This window comes from Oculina patagonica, chromosome 9 (genome assembly GCF_052425735.1).
Source record: "Oculina patagonica isolate OP01 chromosome 9, crgOcupat, whole genome shotgun sequence".
In the NCBI taxonomy this organism is placed as follows: domain Eukaryota; kingdom Metazoa; phylum Cnidaria; class Anthozoa; order Scleractinia; family Oculinidae; genus Oculina; species Oculina patagonica.
The window spans coordinates 915,249-934,126 of record NC_135766.1 but is presented as its reverse complement, the minus strand read 5'-3'; the positions used below and the strand labels follow the sequence as shown (position 1 = coordinate 934,126).

The window sequence follows — 18,878 nt, the reverse complement described above, 5'->3', positions numbered from 1 at the left end:
TCGAGTAAACATATCGAGTGCACACGCAAGGGTATTTAGATGGTTCGCCGTGGCGATTCAAGTTCTGCTGTTTTTCTGCCTATAATCTTGTAATTTTTTCGGTGGAAATAGTCTGTGAAGGATAAGCGAAATATCCTGCGACAACAGTGGCGTTCTCTTGTGTTTACAGCACACACAAAAGGAGTTGGACGCGCGTATAATTTTCGTACGATCGATCGCGACAAGACGGTATTCTGGCTGGTTCGAATGCTTCATTAGCTGGAAAGAATTCAAAGATGTTTCCGAACCGTTTTTTCGTGTAGTACGTGAAGTTTATTCTTTGCTGTTGTGGCCTAATCAACATTCGATTTTAGCTTAAAAGCCCACGTCGAGAAAACATCCCACGAAGACATTCAGTTTTGGATTGGCCGGGGATATATTCATAATGAACCAAGATCGATCTGGCGGTTTTAAAATACGTATGAAGATACTCTAATAAAGGTGGAATTATTTTCGCCGAAATGGCCATGTAAGTAGTTGCAAGATAAACTGGTCTAGACTTACATTTCTCAATTGACTTGTCAGCTTTTATTTGCTGGTCGCGGTACGCTTTTCGTTGTGTGATTGTGTCCATGTCCCGGAACGGGTTGTTTATACATTTAGCTTCACCATTTGAGATATTAAAGTATTATGAGAGAATATATTGGTATTCGCTGTTGTTATAGCTGGTTGTTTTAGATTTAACTGAGCTTTCAATGTCTGTTGCTTTGCTGTAGCTTTGATGGCATCCTGCAGTTCGCGAGACCGGAAGCGAGTAAACACGCAAAATTTCAAAATGGCGGCTCAAAATGGCGGACCTGACAACGAATTTTAATCTTCGCTTTCTCCAAAAAAAAGCGGACAGCGAGCCTCTACTCCGAAAATAACAACATAACTACACAAAAGGTACAATATAAGCCAAACTGCGAGAAAATTTGTTTTTTTGCGCTTCAGCCATATGTACCACCTTAAAACAAAGCCATGTTCTTATGAGCTAGCCAAAAAATTCAAATTGACAGACAACCATCTCAATAGTGAACTTTTATTTGCTTTACGACTACCAAATGTTTAAGAACAAATGTTATGATCGACATCTACTATTTCAATTTTTAATGCCAAGATCTGAAGATATGACCTAACAATATTTGATACATTCGTTTTTTCATTGCAGACAATAAACTTCACAGAGCCATTTTATGCTCCTCCTGTTGTGATAGTAACGCCACAGCACAAAGATAACAATAACAATTCTCATCTGTCTGGGTCAAGTTGCAAAGCTGTTACTGTTTGGGTTGAGGTAAGGAATACTTTGGGTAAGATTTGATACACATCCAGGGGTCGAGGCGGGAATTCACGAGCGCCAAGCAGTTGATGTCTAGCAAATGGTTCAGATTGCGTATTCTACAAAAGCCTCATTATATGTGCGAGGGTTAAGTCAAAATTGTGGTGGAAAAATTATCACTTCAAAGGAATGTTTCTTCTATTTTTGTTTTATTTAGCATACATCAACAACGGATGCACGGGTGTGTGTGAAAAATTACAACAGTGACGCCAACAATAAAGATATCGTCACAGTTGACTACATGATCACTGGAGGTGAGTAAAGAGGTTCTTGCACAAACAAAACTTCTTATGGTGTTGTAATAATTGTCCTTGAAATTCCAAGCATTGACTTATACCATTTAAGGGGCAAAAGTTATAATATGATGGAGGATTGAATTATGTTAACATATTCCAGACTGTTGTGTGAATAATGGAAAGCGGTTCCAGTTATCGAGGGTAAATTGTAAAGAAAATCACCTGGAGGGAATTTTCAAAAACGTTTCTTATCTGGTGATTTTAATCATTTGTTTCTTGCCAGACTTGGATCCCTGCATCGATGTGACATGTCATTACCACTGTCTGTGTAAAGCGTTTGGACCTCATGATGCTCGATGCGTTTCTGTAGAGAGTTGTCCATCCTATCAAGAACCGGTATGTTCTTCAAACGGCACAACTTACGATAACGAGTGTCTGTTTCAACAGGAAATGTGTCAGCTGCAGCTCAACTACTCCGTACAACACCCTGGTAGCTGTGAAGGTTAGAAACACTTCAAATTGCTTTGCACTGTATTTCGCACGATGATGATTATAATGATGACCATGATGTTGATGATGCCATCAAATGAACCAAAATGAGTTATCCATTAGCACTTAATAGTGCTTCATCTTGATATTTTCAGGATTTCCATTCCAGAGAGGGCGACGTCACATGCCACATATTCCTTCACTGGGATATTCTCATTGTGAAGTAATTCGCCTCAAGCCTTATGTCTTCTACCCTGACAAACCACTGGAAGTTCAGATCACTGTCAATCATATTGACACCAGTGACATGTCCTATGTACACGATGCAGCTGTATCGTGGGTCGAGAATGTCGCTTATAATCAATTTACTGCATGTGTCATGGCGGCAGGCTATAATGAACGAAAGTCAAACGCGAACGTAACAGTTGATTGGATGACGTACCAAGGGGCGCCAGAAGGTGGTGTTGCCGGGGAAGTACGAATATCACAATGGTGGAGTGGAACGACTTGTAAAGCTGTCAATTTCCCGTCGGTTAGTAAAGTTGTTTATATTTTGGAACTTCATATAACTTAACTTTTTTTCCTTAATTCAACACTGTCAACTTGCTCATAATGTTCGCACCTTCCTTGACTGTTGTAACAGCAACAATAGTAACAGTTAATAACGACAACGTCAAGCATCGGTAAAATAAACAGTAAGAACGACTAAACAACGAGTGCAGCAATTGCGACATTAACAGAACGACAGCAACGACAACACCACCAACAGCAACACGAAGAAGCGCCACCACCAACAATTCAGGAACAATGAGAGTAAAAGTCGTAGTAACGGAAACAATGACAGCAACAACAGTAAAAAGTTATCAACGACAACTACTATATAAAAAAACGATAACAAAAGAAAAATTACTACAGCAACAACAACGACGACGATGACAACAACAACAACAAAAACAAAGGCAATACAGTAACCGCAGCAACACCAACATCAATAATAAAACCAATAACAAGAGAAGCAACAGCAACAACAAAAACAAAAACAAACACAGCAACGGGGACGACAACAAAAATAGCAACAACAGCAAACACACCAACCATGACGACAACAACAGGAATAACAACAATCAGAGTAAACATTGAAGCAAGCATTTGTTACCGACTTGGGATAGTTACAAATGCATGGTTACCTATGTATTGTCCAGTTCAGTGTTAAGTGTTTTGTTTTGTTTTCCATGCAGGGGAAGTTTTCAGTGATACCTTCAGTATTTGTAACTGCGGCGCATCATCATGCCGGACTAAAGCGTGACGCTGCCAGTGTGTGGATCGAAGACGTCACACAATCTTCATTTAAAGTTTGTTTGAGGGAGTTGCAGAACTACGCAGGATCCCACGAAGATGTTCATGTTGTAAGTGCTACAGATTCCCCTTCTCGAGTCTCAAATAGAATTGAACGATTTTTATAGTTAACTATTTGTCAAAGCATAACACAAGCGATAAAGTTTCAAAACGTTGGTCTAGTGGGAATCTAAAGTATTTAAAGTTTTTTAGTAAAAAGGGTTGATTATTTTGTTATTGACTACTTTACCTTTTAAAATGGATACTATTTATCTAAATTCCGTTTTTTACCATAATTTTTCCCTCTTCTAGAAATGGTTGGCGTTTTCCTCTCTCCACAAGCCCCTCTTCTCAGAACATAGCTCAGTCTACTTTGCTAACTCCCAACATCCTCCTGCAGATTACAACAATGCCTTCTGTAAGGTTAGTACCCTTCCCTTCTCAACTGAGAGCTTTCTTAATAATAGTTCCCAACAAATCTAGGAACAACATTACAGACAAGCAATTTACCACTACATGAATGTTCCTGGATGCTAGTTAAGTCAAAGGTATATAGCAACCTCAATGAGAGTCCTTCATTTTAGGATGTCCGTTTTGCCAAGACTTACAACAGCACTCCGAACGTGTTTGTTTCGGCGAACCATTCATCAAGCGGTGGAAATCAACAACCAGAACACAATGGAATAACTGCTTGGGTGGAGGTAAGCAGGGTAAAAAAAGAAAATTCGGTGCATTATCAGGGACTGCGGAGCATTTTTTGTATTGGGGGGGGGGGGGGACTAGTGACTTGAAGTGGAGGGCTTTAGAGAGTCTTCTCTTTTTCGAAAATATTGAGGGGCTTAGCCCCCGCCCCAGCCCCCCTGCTCCTCGGTCCCTGCATTATGTAATATTTAAGCCCATATTTTTTTAAACAACGCATCCCTATTATTCCTTTTACTTTATATATTCTTCCCCAATATTCTGTAATCTTCATTTTATCTTACCCTTAGAATGATCATCGACACACTCTGGCATTCCTTGAAATTCCGGGGATCTTCGATGATTTTGATTTGTGTGGCAATTTGCATTTCTTGTTTTTCTCTCCTTTCCGCACTTTTCAGCACCAGAAGCAAAGTATAAAAAAATATTTTTTTCCATAGTGCATGAAATAATTTAAAAAAAGTGTTATCATCGTAAAGCATGACTGTTTATTAACATCGTTTTAGCATGCCAATTATTGTGTTTTATTGGTTTTTGTTTTTTAGTACATCAACAAGACCGGTGTTCGTGTTTGCTTGAAGGAGTTGTACGAGACAAAGTATGATCCCTTGTCTATATCATACACTGTCTTGTCAGGTACGGACAAAATAATATACTATCATTTTTAGTACTACCAATATAAGCGATAAACTTAAGTTTTTCAACTTCAGCGATTTCCATGTCTAAATTATTGTGAATAAGATTTTAGCGCCCATTTGTCAAAGTTGATTGTTAAATTCATTTGATAAATCACGAACTAGCTTTTGTGAGAAGCATGGGATAGACAGCATTGGTAAGCTTAGTAATATTCATTTTATTGATATTCAAGAGAGAATGATTTTGATACAACCTGTCTTATTATCATGTTTATTCTGTAACAAGCAAACGAGGATTATTTTCTCCAATTCCCCAGTAAACATCGTTTTTGGTTTATGTTTTTCATTGCTCAACGATTCGTCAATCATGTGTATAAACAAAAGAATGCTTATAAAAACAACTACACGAGAAGCCAAAACATTTATTAGTTTTCCTTACTTTTTGGTGGATTCCTGTACATCTACAGATATATGCCAGCCTGGTTGGAGTTTTTTTGGTGGTTATTGCTATTTCAAAAGCCACGCGTGCGCCTCGTGGCTAACCGCTGAATCAAACTGCTCTGCAATGAACTCCGATCTGGTGACAGTACATAACCAGCAAGAAAATGTGTACATACAGCACCAGCACAATGGCGACAGATCATGGATTGGGCTGAACGATCGCAGCGTGGAGGGCTCGTTTGTGTGGACTAACAAGGAAATCAGCAGTTTCAGGTTTTGGGCGACAAAGCAGCCAGATGACTGGAACAATGAAGACTGTGTGCACACTCTTGGAGCGAGGCATGGATACACCTGGAATGACGTTTCTTGCAATACCTGCCTTAACTTTACTTGTTTCACAGGTGATAAACTTCTTGTTTATTGAATAATCATTTATTAAAGGACTGATTAAACGTTTACTACGTAAAATACAAATAAAACTCGAAAAGAGTTTTGATTGATTGATTGAGTGATTGATTCATGGATCAGTAGAATGATTGAATGGGTGACTTTTTGAATGTGGTTAATTGAATGATTGATTAACTTAGAGATTGATTAATAATTATTGATTGATTGATCGATTGATTGAGGTTTCTATTGATATTGTCAACAAAGTTGGTACATATTATTATTACAAGCTTGTATTCGATATTTACTCATTTGAAACTTAAATTGGTTTTAGATACAGACGAGTGCTCGTACAACTCTCATAGCTGTGACGTCGATGCTGTCTGTAGCAACACTTTTGGATCTTACACTTGCACGTGTAAAGCAGGATATACAGGAAATGGCAAAACTTGCGTTGGTGAGTGATCCGTGATTTTTTTGCGCAATTCTTAGCTTAAACCACAAAATGAAGACATAAATATGACAAGCCAATCACGTGCCTAATCGATAGTTTGGATCGAAAGTGAACAAAGCTAGTCTGCCTTTTGGACTTTTACTCTAAAACGTGCCTTTTGACTCTATTTACGGTCAATTGCGACAGTCCTAGCACTGAGTGCACGTGATGTTCAGGGTTTTGAATTGGCTTCGAGCAACCGTTCTCCGTCAACTCTAGTAAACTATGTATGAACTCTACAAAACTATGTATTAACAGAACGGTTATTTGTAGAACGGACGGTAGTAGCGGTAAAGAAGGAAAAACGCACAAAGTGATAATTTCGTTCGTTCTATCAACCATTTAGAGTGTTACGTTTGGGCACGGCGACCACACTGCTATTCGAAAGTTACACAATTTCTTAGCTTTGCAAAACATGCATATACTGTTTGGGAAGACCAATATGGCCGCCATGGAAAGGCTTAGTACTGTCACGAATTTTCTTATGGCATTATATTAATATTTATTTTCGACTTACATAACAAGTGTTCCAAAATTATATATACTACTAGCAATATCAGTACTGACGGAAGAACCCTTCTTGAACACCATACTCCTTTTCTGTAAATAACGCAAGCAACTAAAGTGTTTTCTTTTTCTTTATTTCCGTGATTCTTTATTTCAATAGATATTGATGAGTGTGTCAGCGGTGTACACAACTGTCACAGTTCAGCTTCATGTACAAACACTGTAGGGTCCTACAGCTGTTCGTGTAACCATCCTTACATAGGAGATGGAAAAACGTGCATACCAGCAGGTGGATATTCTACGTTAAATGTTCTGCTTCAAATGCAACTATATTCATATGCCGTATAATAGAGAATGAGCGATTTCCTTATGTTAGTAGTGGTGTTTTCAGGCTTGAAACTCAGTGACATTTTTTATTCCTGATTTTCACTTAAGATGTTTATTTTCGAAGGAGAGAAAATATCATAAGGTCTATAGCGGTCAAAAGTACAATTGACGAAAACCAAAACATGACCATAAAACTACTTGCTGTACGAAATAGATCACAACAGTAACTTTTCAACATCAACTGTTTTTCTAAGATCGCCTTTGATTCTTCCTTTTTTCGGTGTATAATGATCTAACTTATTGATTTAATCATCCAACAATGCATTCCTATCATACTCGAGTCAAGATTTGATAAGCATTTAATTAAGGCCTCTTCAAAATGTCACTTTCTGCTACTTTTCGTCGCACATTTTTTGCCCTTATTTACTCTTTGGTTGATTTTAATGTTTATTTATTAATTTAAAAAAAAATATTGTGAAATTTATGCAAATTTGCCTTGGCCAGGATACGAAATTCCAAAATCCAAAATCCAAGATGGCGGCCATAATGTTTGTTTTTTATTTTTTGCTCTTTTTTATTCGGATTTATCAAGTTTTACATTATAAATGTTTCCTTACGTAATTGAAATGTAATTACTAACTGATCGGGAAATTAATATTTTTTTTGTTGGTTATTCATGCACAGTTGAAATTTAACCATAAAAGTAGCAGCAATTCATGCGAAATAGCTTGTCCTCTGTTCCACAGAATGTCAAAACTACCAGAGTCTGACCAGTGCTGACAGAAAGACAAACTACGCCAACAACAATAAATGTGATAATTCACTTAGTCCTGGCTGGTTCCGTTTTCAAGGTGCCGCGGGTACTAGAATGCCTACTTCATGTCCACCTTCAAACAGGTGTAACGCTCACGCACCCGGCTGGTTAAATGGTGGTCATCCTACAGTCGCTGACGGCAGAGTTACCAGGCGGGTCTGCTTTCACTGGAATTCAAACTGTTGTCTCGTGACCAGGAACATTGAAGTGAGAAACTGCGGCTCTTTCTATGTATATAAGTTTATTCCTATTTCGTGGTGTACCGCCCGCTACTGTGGCACAGACTAAATCAAACATAAAGTTATAACGTACACAATAATTCTCAAAATGATTTGAAAAGAAAAAAAAAATAATCGTGCATGTCACATGTTTTCCTGCTTGTACAATGTTTTTGCGATTTTACAACACAACAAGACCGCTAGCGCTATTATCCCCGGTCTCATGTCGCCACTTTTCTTCGCACCGGCTGGTGAAATAGTTGACATCCTACCGTCGCCGAGGGTAAAGTAACCAGGCAGGTCTGCTTTCACTGACGAACATACTGTTGTAAATGGTCCAGCAACATTCAAGAAAGGAACCGTGACTCTTTCCTATGTTTACCACTAAAGTCCTTTATCTGTGGGCTGTTACATCCGTTACTACGATACTGGTAACACAGAAGTAGTAATGGTATACTAATTAGTATACGTAATTGGACTACATGCTGTCGAATTTGGAAATAATTTGATGAAAAAAATTCCGAGGGCAGCCAAAATTGGCTGTCAGAGGAATGTTTTGAATCTAATTATTTCCAAATTGGACAGGCATGTAGTCCGGTTACATATTAATTATATAGCTTGTAGTCAGTCAATCCAGCGTTAACAGTAAACTTATGTCCAGAACGGGAAAAGCATTCAACAATAGTAGGCATAACACAGCACATGCAACTCACTCAAAGCATTGTCTTCACAAATAAAACTTAAATAAAACAGTGCAATTTAATTCACCTGAGTTTGCGAAGCTTGCTACAAAGTGAGTGAAAACACTGCATCAATCAATGAAAGATCGTAAACAAAGTGTCCGAAGAGCTTTACAACTTCTTGAATCTGACATACGCCTTTCCACTTTCCACTTCATCGCCGTCTTTTCTTTTCGAATTTCAGCAAAAAACGACAAAAGAATTGCATCTAGCTCATTTCTTTCTTCGCTTCGCTGCACTTTATACCTTCACCCAAGTTTTGAGCTATTGGAGGTGTTTTGCTCTTGGTTTTTGCTTCTTAGTGTAAATAGCGCCTCTTCTGACAAGGTAGAAAATTTATTTTTGTTGTTACTTTTGCTAAAAAGCTCAAAAGGAATGGAAAAACGTAGGTAACTTGCCTTATAAAATTCCGCCATTGTCGACTAACAATGCGACAAGTTTACACAGCTTACGCTATGCTTGATGCTAATTGGCTAATATCTGTCACATGTTGTTTTTTCTTCGATTTGATTGGCTGAGACAAAACTGTCCAATTTTTCTTAAATTGGACAGTTTGTGCATTTTACCTGAAAGTCCTAATTGAAACTATCCAAATTAAATCCCAAATTGGACAGTTCTCAGAAATTAAGGAAAAATAGCTGCGCTGACAATATAGGATTTACTGACCGCTATATAATTAAACCTCAAATTTGATCTTGAACGGGAATTTGTACTTCTTACGTTCACCTTGAAAATATTCGTCATTTAGTAATCAAGAGCAAGATATCATTGCATCCTTATAGAAAGACTATTTCTGACTGTCGATTATCCAGGGTAAATTATGATTGAGTAAATCCTATAAAGAAGAAGAGAACTTATTCTACTGACACTTAAGGAGGCTCGATGTAGTTTTTTTAGCCGAAGGGTGGTTGTTTTGAAAATTAAAATTATCTAGCATAATGATCAAATATGACCAAATTTTATTTATTTACCCGTCACTTTGTCACAAAGGTTACCATAGCAACCATTGACGTTTTCTTTTGTTCTCAAACAAGCTTGGTTTTCTCGAAATCTAGACTGACACTTGGCATTCATTTTTTGATATGTTCAAGTACAGTAGATTTACTACCTGTGCTCAAAATTTTAGGAAAATCTGTAAGAGCGTTTTAGAGTAAATCAAGAATGAAGTCTTTGGTATTTTTTTATAATTTCTTACAATCGGCAGTCAATATATTTTAACAAATTAAAGCAAAAAGTCTTTCGCTTTTAGTTAATGATCTTTGATGGTGTAAGTATTTATATTTCAGTGAGAGAAACTGTGCTCAAATAATACGAAACAATTTTAAGGTGCCTATTTTATATTAAAACGGTGTTTTTCTGAAAATTTCATTCTTGATTTACGTGAAAACGCTCTTACAGATTTTTCTAAAATTTCGTCAACAGTAAGTCAATCTACTAAACTTTAACATATCAAAAAATAAACACCAAGTGTCAGTCTAGATTTCGAGAAAATCAAGCTTGTTTGAGAACAAAAGAAAACGTCAATCGTTGCTATGGTAACCATTGTGACTAAATGACGGATAAAAAATTAAAATTTGGTCACATTTGATCATTATGGTGTATTTTGGCAAAAATCGAACATTGGCTTCCTAGGTAATTTTAATTTTCAAAACAACCACGCTTTGTCTAAAAAAACTACATCGAGCCTCCTTAAGGTCAGTTTACATGATTATGCGCATTGCGATTTCGTTTGTATACGCCAATTATAACGAAATGAATAACACTGAACAGAAAATGTACTTAAGTATACTACGATGATTCCTTCATTAAAAATTTGTATAGAATTAGGTATAGAATGGTGAGAAACGAGACTAACAGAAACTACAGAAACTTTACCTCTGTTGGTGTTTTGAATGGAAGATTACCTGTCTACTCCGACTTAAATAATACGTTTTTTTGTTTTGCTTGTTGTACCCGCTAAAACAATGGGAAACGGTGTTTTATTTCGTTCAATACTTTTTGAAAACTCCAGGCAACTTCTTAAATTGAAACTAAGAGAGGATAATTTATTCACAGAGAAAGCAATGCAAAAATTATATGCTTACCAGGTGTTTTTGTTTCTTGATACCGAATAATTATAATGTAGCACGTAGATGCTGGAACAAGTGAACTTAAACCATAAATAGATGATAAATAAAGAAAAGGAGCATTGTTTATCGACCGTATTAAAGTGATATTGTTCTATTTGTTTTTTCACTTTTTTTGTGAGCAACATACTGAAATAGAAAGCACATTGCATGAACTGTACTAAGTACTGTTGTATCTTACAAAACTTTCAATAAAATCTTTAAATAGTAGTTCTGTTGTATTCACTTTTGGGGTTAAATAAATTACTTAACAATTATTCTATGAGCCCGCGTTGGATACGAGTTGGCTATAACGACCCGTATCTAACACGGGCGAATGGAATAATTTTTTTTTATTAAATTCTTCTTTAAGTTTAAATCGACTGGACATTTCATTTTGATGTAAATGAAGTGATACTATGAGGAGGCGGAAAAATTTGTGGCGCGGTGTTCACTTCTTAAGTTGAATGAAACACACGAGGAAAGCGAGCGAGAGAGTTTTCTTCTCAAGATTTTCCTCGAACAGTCTCCTCTAAAGTCGTCTATATATCCTGGAAATTACGACAAAGCAAAAGCTGTTAACTACACGTCTTGTGCAAGTCGAGTGAAGCAATTGTTTGAAACGAACCTTTCCATTTGACTTCGGACCGAAATGTCCGAAATATTTGGCTTAATGGAAAGCCAAATAAGTTTCGTTATGTTTCATACAGTAATTTAGAATTGTATTGTTCCATTTTTACTCGACTTCTCAATATTGTAATTAAATTTGATTAAAATGTACACTGTATGAATAGAAAAACAGTATACTTTAATATAAACACCGTTTTTAGTGCAGAATGCACTTTTGTGATGGTTTGGTGGGCTGTCATCTCCTAAACCCCTAACGCGCTAACGTGTAAACTTTTAATCACCAATTAATTAATTAATATCAATTAATTCATTATTCCTTGTGGAGGGGGTGGGGGTGGGGAGCACCTGTCCGTACCCCTAGGTAAAACCTGGAGCACATCTACGTTACTTTCATATGAAGATCTCAAACGTAAATATTTGTTTCAGAAAACCCTTTGCTCTCCTTGTGGTACTACTCGACGTTCTAGGGCAACGTTCTTTACGCCAAACGCATGCGCAGTTTAGTCTACGTTTTTTGCTGGAACTCTCATGAACATCACTTGTATTGCGTGTTTGTGGTAGGATTCCTACAGACTTCGTGGCGCCAAGTGAAAACCGCAAATTAATTAAATTAGATTTTTAGACTTTCATAGCGCTTTCGTAATTAGGAATGCAAAAACTTGCACCGGGATTTTCGGCGTGAAACTCCTCATAACCAGGAAACAGATATCCTAGCTGTACTGCGTTTTAAAAACCTTTCGAAAGAGATGTTTTTTGACTAGATTTGCTCTTTACTTTTTGAGAAACGTCTTTCGTGCAGTTTAAACCGCAACTTAATTAAATTAAAGTGAAATAATTGGCTTTATTATTGAAAGGAAGACAAATGCCATCGATGTCGCTGTGAAACAAAAGAGGAGACAAACGAACAAAGGGTCACGTTACGGCATTTTCAAGGAAAATAACAAAAGTATCTTGTTATAAACGAACAGAAGTATCGTGTTACGTTTGCAAAGATTAGCGTAACAAAAACTCGGGAAGGAATACAAGTGGTGTTTCAACATCTAATTGCAAGTAAAATAACGCAAATAAACACGAACATAAAACAATACTTTCAATTGTCGACTCCAATGCATTCTGCACTGTCCTTTGTGTCTCTGAGTTCTCATTTCCGGTCATTTGTTTTCAACTTCCCTTGTAGGCTAGACTACGAGCAGTCCCTAGTTTTTCGCAGAGTCCGTCGAGCATTTGTTTGACGGAGTCTGCGAAAAAATAGGGAGTGCTCGTAGTGTACTTGTAGGCAAATCTACTTGTCGAAGTTTCGAGTTATCGGGAGTCGACTTTATACATGTTTTATATAAATCTTTGAGAGTTTGAGTTACCGAGTGTAAAATTAGAGTAAACGTACGCGTATGACGGAAATCCAGAGGAAACCGATTTTGGTTTGAGTTAGCGCGAAGTTCGAGTGAGCGTTCCAGTTATTAGGAGTCGACTGCAGAGATCGTGAACATTTTGTAGAGTATGAAATGTGGCATCTGTGAGTTTCCACTGTTTACTAATCAAACGCTGTGTAACAACAAACTTACCAATGTACGCAGACGATCACCAAATCTACCATACTGGTTGTAACCAATCCAGTGTAACATCCAAGCTAAGGGATAGTGCGCGCACTGCTACTTAATGGTATGATCACAATCTTCTTGCTGGAAACCTCAAAAAATATCAAACTATGAACATTGGCTACAGTCAGGATAACAGCGCGGCACATGCAATTTGTGTGAACAATGAGGAAATCAAATCAGTAGAAAGTCTCAATCTACTTGGTGTTGCAATTGTCTCCAGACTTAACTTCACAAATCATATAAGCTCAGTAGTTCGTATAGTGTGATCGTCCGGGTGAGAGTAGTTCTGAGAAGAACTGTTGTTGGTGACTGACGTTTCGACAACCTGAGCGGAAGTCATCTTCAGAGTCAAGTGAAAAGTTGTTGTCAGTCGATGATGTTATAAGTCTGGTCCGTTGAAGCTGATTGGTCAGTTAAGCCGTGATGTTATTGGCTGTAAGACTCGTGTAAAGTTTGTCATCAGTAATTGGTCAGTTTCGATCCGTCTATTGTTAGTCTAATTAAGTCGTTCTGTTCCGTCTATTGTTAGTCAAATTAAGTCGTTCTGTTGGCGGTTCGTTTGTCGCTTCTCTTTACGTCGTGAATAAGTCGTTTGTAAGGTGCCGGTAGTTGTTGACATCTGTTGATAGGCGTCTGTTCTAAGTTTGTGTACCAGCTTTCCAGAGTCATTCGTTGAAAATAGTTAGTACTGTAGGTTAAGCATTCAGCAGAGTCCCAGTCGATTTTGTGTTTAGTAAGTCGGTGGTGTTCAGAAATGTGATTGTTGACATCACCATTTCTCGTCGCTCGTTTGTGTTCAGTCAGTCTCGTGGTCAAGTTTCTACCGGTCTCTCCGATGTAGGAGGCCTGGCAGTCGGAGCATTTGATCTTATAAATCGCTCCCTGTCTGTTGTTAGGTTCGTCCCTGTCTTTAACGGGAAACCGACGCATACCGACAGATTACTGGACGAAACATCCTACAACCCGACTTCCCACAAAGCTACGACTATCAAGACTTTGACGAAACGAGCGCAACTAGTTTGTGACACACCAAACAGTTTATCTGACGAAAACAAATACCTTGACCGCGTTTTCCACAAGAACAACTACAATACTGACTTTATTAGACGCAACACTCACAGAACTACTTAAACTGACAGAAATCTGACATCTGTTACTACAGCGACTTTACCCTACATCAAGGGCACTTCTGAGACTATTGCGCGGATCCTACAACCCTACAATATCCGTGTAGCTCACAAACCTATAACAACGTTACGACATTTACTGACCAACGTTAAAGACAGGGACGAACCTAACAACAGACAGGGAGCGATTTATAAGATCAAATGCTCCGACTGCCAGGCCTCCTACATCGGAGAGACCGGTAGAAACTTGACCACGAGACTGACTGAACACAAACGAGCGACGAGAAATGGTGATGTCAACAATCACATTTCTGAACACCACCGACTTACTAAACACAAAATCGACTGGGACTCTGCTGAATGCTTAACCTACAGTACTAACTATTTTCAACGAATGACTCTGGAAAGCTGGTACACAAACTTAGAACAGACGCCTATCAACAGATGTCAACAACTACCGGCACCTTACAAACGACTTATTCACGACGTAAAGAGAAGCGACAAACGAACCGCCAACAGAACGACTTAATTTGACTAACAATAGACGGAACAGAACGACTTAATTAGACTAACAATAGACGGATCGAAACTGACCAATTACTGATGACAAACTTTACACGAGTCTTACAGCCAATAACATCACGGCTTAACTGACCAATCAGCTTCAACGGACCAGACTTATAACATCATCGACTGACAACAACTTTTCACTTGACTCTGAAGATGACTTCCGCTCAGGTTGTCGAAACGTCAGTCACCAACAACAGTTCTTCTCAGAACTACTCTCACCCGGACGATCACACTATACGAACTACTGATACTCCTGGGTTCAAACCATTTACTTCATATATGCTCAATTTGTAAGAAGGCAAGTCAAGGGTCGGCATTATCATGAGACTAAGAAACTTAATTCCAACAAAGGCTAAGCTAGTTCTATTTAAATCAGCAATCTTACCGTACCTAACGTACTGCCATTTAGTTTGGCACTTTTGTAGATCTAGTGACGCGCGAAAACTAGAAAGGCTGCAAGAAAGAGGATTGAGGGCGGTTTATAGAGACAAGATTTCAAGCATAATTACTCAAAAGAGCTGAGTTACCAACACTTATGAACAGGCGTTTGCAGGATATTTGCATCCTAACGTAAAGAGTGAGGCACAGACTATGTCCTACCTGTCTTTGTAATATGTTCAATAATCATAATTCTTCCTACTTTTTAAGACTGTCAGACTTTTCCACACCAAGTTTCAATACGGTTACATATGGTAAACATTCTTTGCGATATCTTGGACCAAAATTGTGAGGATAATTATTGCCAGACATAAGATCAGCTGAAACTTTAAATATTTTTAGGAAAGAGATAAGCAAGTACGATATTACTCTGCTCATAGATGATGGCTGCAAGGGCTGTTCCCTCTGCTCACCATGATTATTTTAAACAGTTTTAAGTATTTTTAATTCTCTTTTTACATATTTTTTATATCTGCTCGTCATAATTATCTTTATATTTAAGTATTTTAAATTCGCTTTATAAATTATTTCTAATATCTGATTATCATAAATATTTTATATAGCTCTAAGTATTTTAAATTCCCTTTTTACATATGTTTTAATACCTATTAATTGTGTCCCAAAATTAGTATGGGATTTTCCCAGGCTATATGGCCTTGACACATTAATAAAGTTTATCTATCTATCTATCTAAACGCTACTTTCACCGATTAAATTACTGTACCCACCGCAGCACCAAATGGGTAAATGCTGGACAATATAAAAAAGGTAAGTAAGCCTTTCAGTAGCAACAGGAAAAGATTTCAACTTAACTTAGTGTTAAGCAAAATAAATTTAAGTAAAACCAGAGTTATATACATAGAGTAAATGCGGTTAACATGTCATCAAAGCGGTAATATGCAAATTAGTTCAAATTTTAGTTAAATTACCCAGATTTCGATGGCGTTTTTGAATTAAAAGCGCTCGCTGAAGACCCCAAACCAATTCTTATATGTAGATAAAGATGGGTCTTTGGGCATTTTAATGACAACCATAAAACGAAGTCGATTGGAGAAGGGCCACACATCGAAAATTCAGGTTGCAACAAAGAGCGCTACTTACTTCCCTTGTGAAAAGTATAATCTAGAACCGAAACACAGGCATGAAAACATTGCTAAATACTTCTACTTGAAACATTTATGTGATTCTGATGTCTGTTTTTCCTTTCACAATAAATTTGTCATCCTTTTAAAGAAAAATTGTACTTTGATTTTCAATGTGGAAGTGAGTGCTGGTGTTGACACTTTAGATATAAAAAGTAATAAGGATTACAAATAAAAATGAATGCAGCGTAATATTACTAGAAATAAGAGTGATATAATGTATCAAAGAGAAAAGAGGTTTGAAGCCGCTTCAACTGCCCGCTGTTACATAGAGCCGACATTCTGTGGAGCTGTAGGGACGCCGGCGTTTCACAGAAACTAATTTTATTCCTCCTTTTTTAAACGTCACTTAGGGTACCACTAGTCAACGTACAGCGTAGTTAGCGTACCGGCAAACCGAGGTACCCTATAGGCGAGCCACCTTTTTTCAGTTTCTTCAGGGAAGAAGACTTGTTAATTCTGCCTGTAAAGGCAGATTATGTTTCAGCCCTTCTAGCCGGGTAACTCGGTTAGCCGGGGCACCCTCCCTCCACGTAAACAGGCCTCATGATACCCAGCTGAAATACCTTCTAGTGTTTAAACATATATTAAACATGGACCGCGTAGCCAGTTTTCGATCAGTGTAAGACGCGAAATCAAGCTTGTTTACCTACACCGCGCTTTTTTCCAAAACGCAAGTAAAGTTCCAAAAAGGAAGTGAAGTTTTCAAGAATTAAATGTACTTATGGAAAAGGAAATGGGAATTTGTGTCATTAAAATGTTTTATGGACTTATTTATTTTGTTGACATGATCTACGCTTTAAATAAAAATTGGAAATGCGCCTCGACTTGAGTTGAATTTAGTCTTGTCTTATGCTTAGCTAGCGCTGTTTTCATTTGCGTGAAGGGACCTCATCCAATAGCATGCATTAAAGGTTGCGAAAATTACTTTGAACGATAAACTCTGTCCATTGTTTAGTGTTAGTTCATTCAAAACATTATATTTATTAGTTATGAATGAAATTTCCCTCATTGCACACGTTGCTTCCAGCAGCGAAGATGTCGGCAAATTCTTTTACAATTTTGATTTTCAATTTTCCCGGTCAATTTGTGGGCACTTTTCGATACGCATTCAATAAATTATAATTCGAAGTACTATTCTAGATTCATAATACAGTGTTTCGACAGATAACTTCGGGAAGTCGCGCGGTTTTTATGGTTTAATTTGACGTTTATGCGTTCCTTTCCCGCTGTAGTAAAATATGGATCTTGTCATTAAATTATTATTTACTCTCGGGGGAAAAAGGGAAAGTGTTCGACGAGAGAGTCATACCGAGATGTTCCGTAATGAACATGACTGAAGGACACTCTAAGAACAAAGCAAATAAAGTCAAATAAACATTCAAATGCACATGCCTCCGAATCTACATTCGACAAAATTAGCAATTACTTCCGCTTTGTAAAGAATAGTGTATACTCACCAGCAAAAATAAGGCTTCGGACTTTAAATCAATCGCATTCAACCACGGATATAAATAAGAACCAAGAATACAATAATACAATACAATACATACTTTATTGACTTTCCCCCTAGAGGCTTTTCAAAGACAATGAAATAAATACAATAATGATTTAAAACTACTTAAAAACTCTAAGATGATATTCATACTTAAAATTAATTAACTAGGATTAAGAATCTATAAAATCTTTGATAAGTTTACGTTTAAGATAAAACTTAAAAGCAGATACTTTCTCGAGAGTTTTTAGAGAGCTATCCATGGAGTTCCAGATACTGACTATTCTGTAGTAAAACGTCCTCTGACCACTGGCAGACTTGAAAAGAGGAATGTTCAGCATTTGTGAACTTCTTGTGGCACGTCCGCTTATTTTTCCTCGCTTACTAAACTGGGAAGACAGATACTCCGGCACGCGGGATGTTAGACATTTGAAGGCCAAGATAGCGCTCCTGAAATATAACTGAGTCGCAACTGGTAGCCATTTAAGCTCTTTTAAAACTGGTGTGATGTGATTCGAGCGGCAAAGTTCTGAATACCTTGTAATTTATTTATATTACTTTTTGATGTATTCGCCCATACGTTCGAACAATAAAAAAGTTTGCTAAAAACATTTATAATAGGCATTTATAATAGTTAGTAGGGCGCATTTGTCAAAAACGGCTTATTTGACCGAAACAAGACATACAGGAGGAGACAGTTTTGGTAATGTGTTCGTCATAGGTTCTAGGTTCTTGTCCAAAATCACCCCAAGGTCTTTAGCGGTGTGTTCCGGTACGAGTTCTCTTCCCATGAAAGTGAGGCTGGGAGTGTCCAGTCTGGAATGCATTTGCCTGCTGCCAAACACCATGAGTTTAGTTTTGCTTGGGTTCAACAATAAATGGTTGTTGGAACACCATTGGCCTATTCTATGCAAATCAACTCTTAAGTCAGCAAAGGCGTTTACAGTATATTTCATTTTGAAGGATAAAACTAGCTTAGTGTCGTCCACATAGCTCTGGACGCTGCAATTCTGTGGTGCTGAAGAAAGATCATTTGGGTATATGCTAAATAAAAGTGGTCCCAGTATACTCCCCTGCGGAACGCCACAGATT

General features: G+C 37.6%; 2 pseudogenes across 2 annotated transcripts in view; one reads left to right on the top strand and one right to left on the bottom strand.

The window, feature by feature from the left end:
* LOC144665199 (uncharacterized) overlaps positions 1-8,022 on the top strand; it is a 78,462-nt pseudogene extending 70,440 nt beyond the window's left edge. The window contains exons 17-18 of the transcript XR_013572900.1: positions 6,743-6,871; positions 7,656-8,022. The product of XR_013572900.1 is annotated as an uncharacterized LOC144665199 (transcript). The remainder of the gene's footprint in view (positions 1-6,742; positions 6,872-7,655) is intronic.
* Positions 1-18,878, bottom strand: part of LOC144665203 (uncharacterized) — a 277,333-nt pseudogene that overhangs the window by 215,481 nt on the left and 42,974 nt on the right. The window lies entirely within an intron of this gene.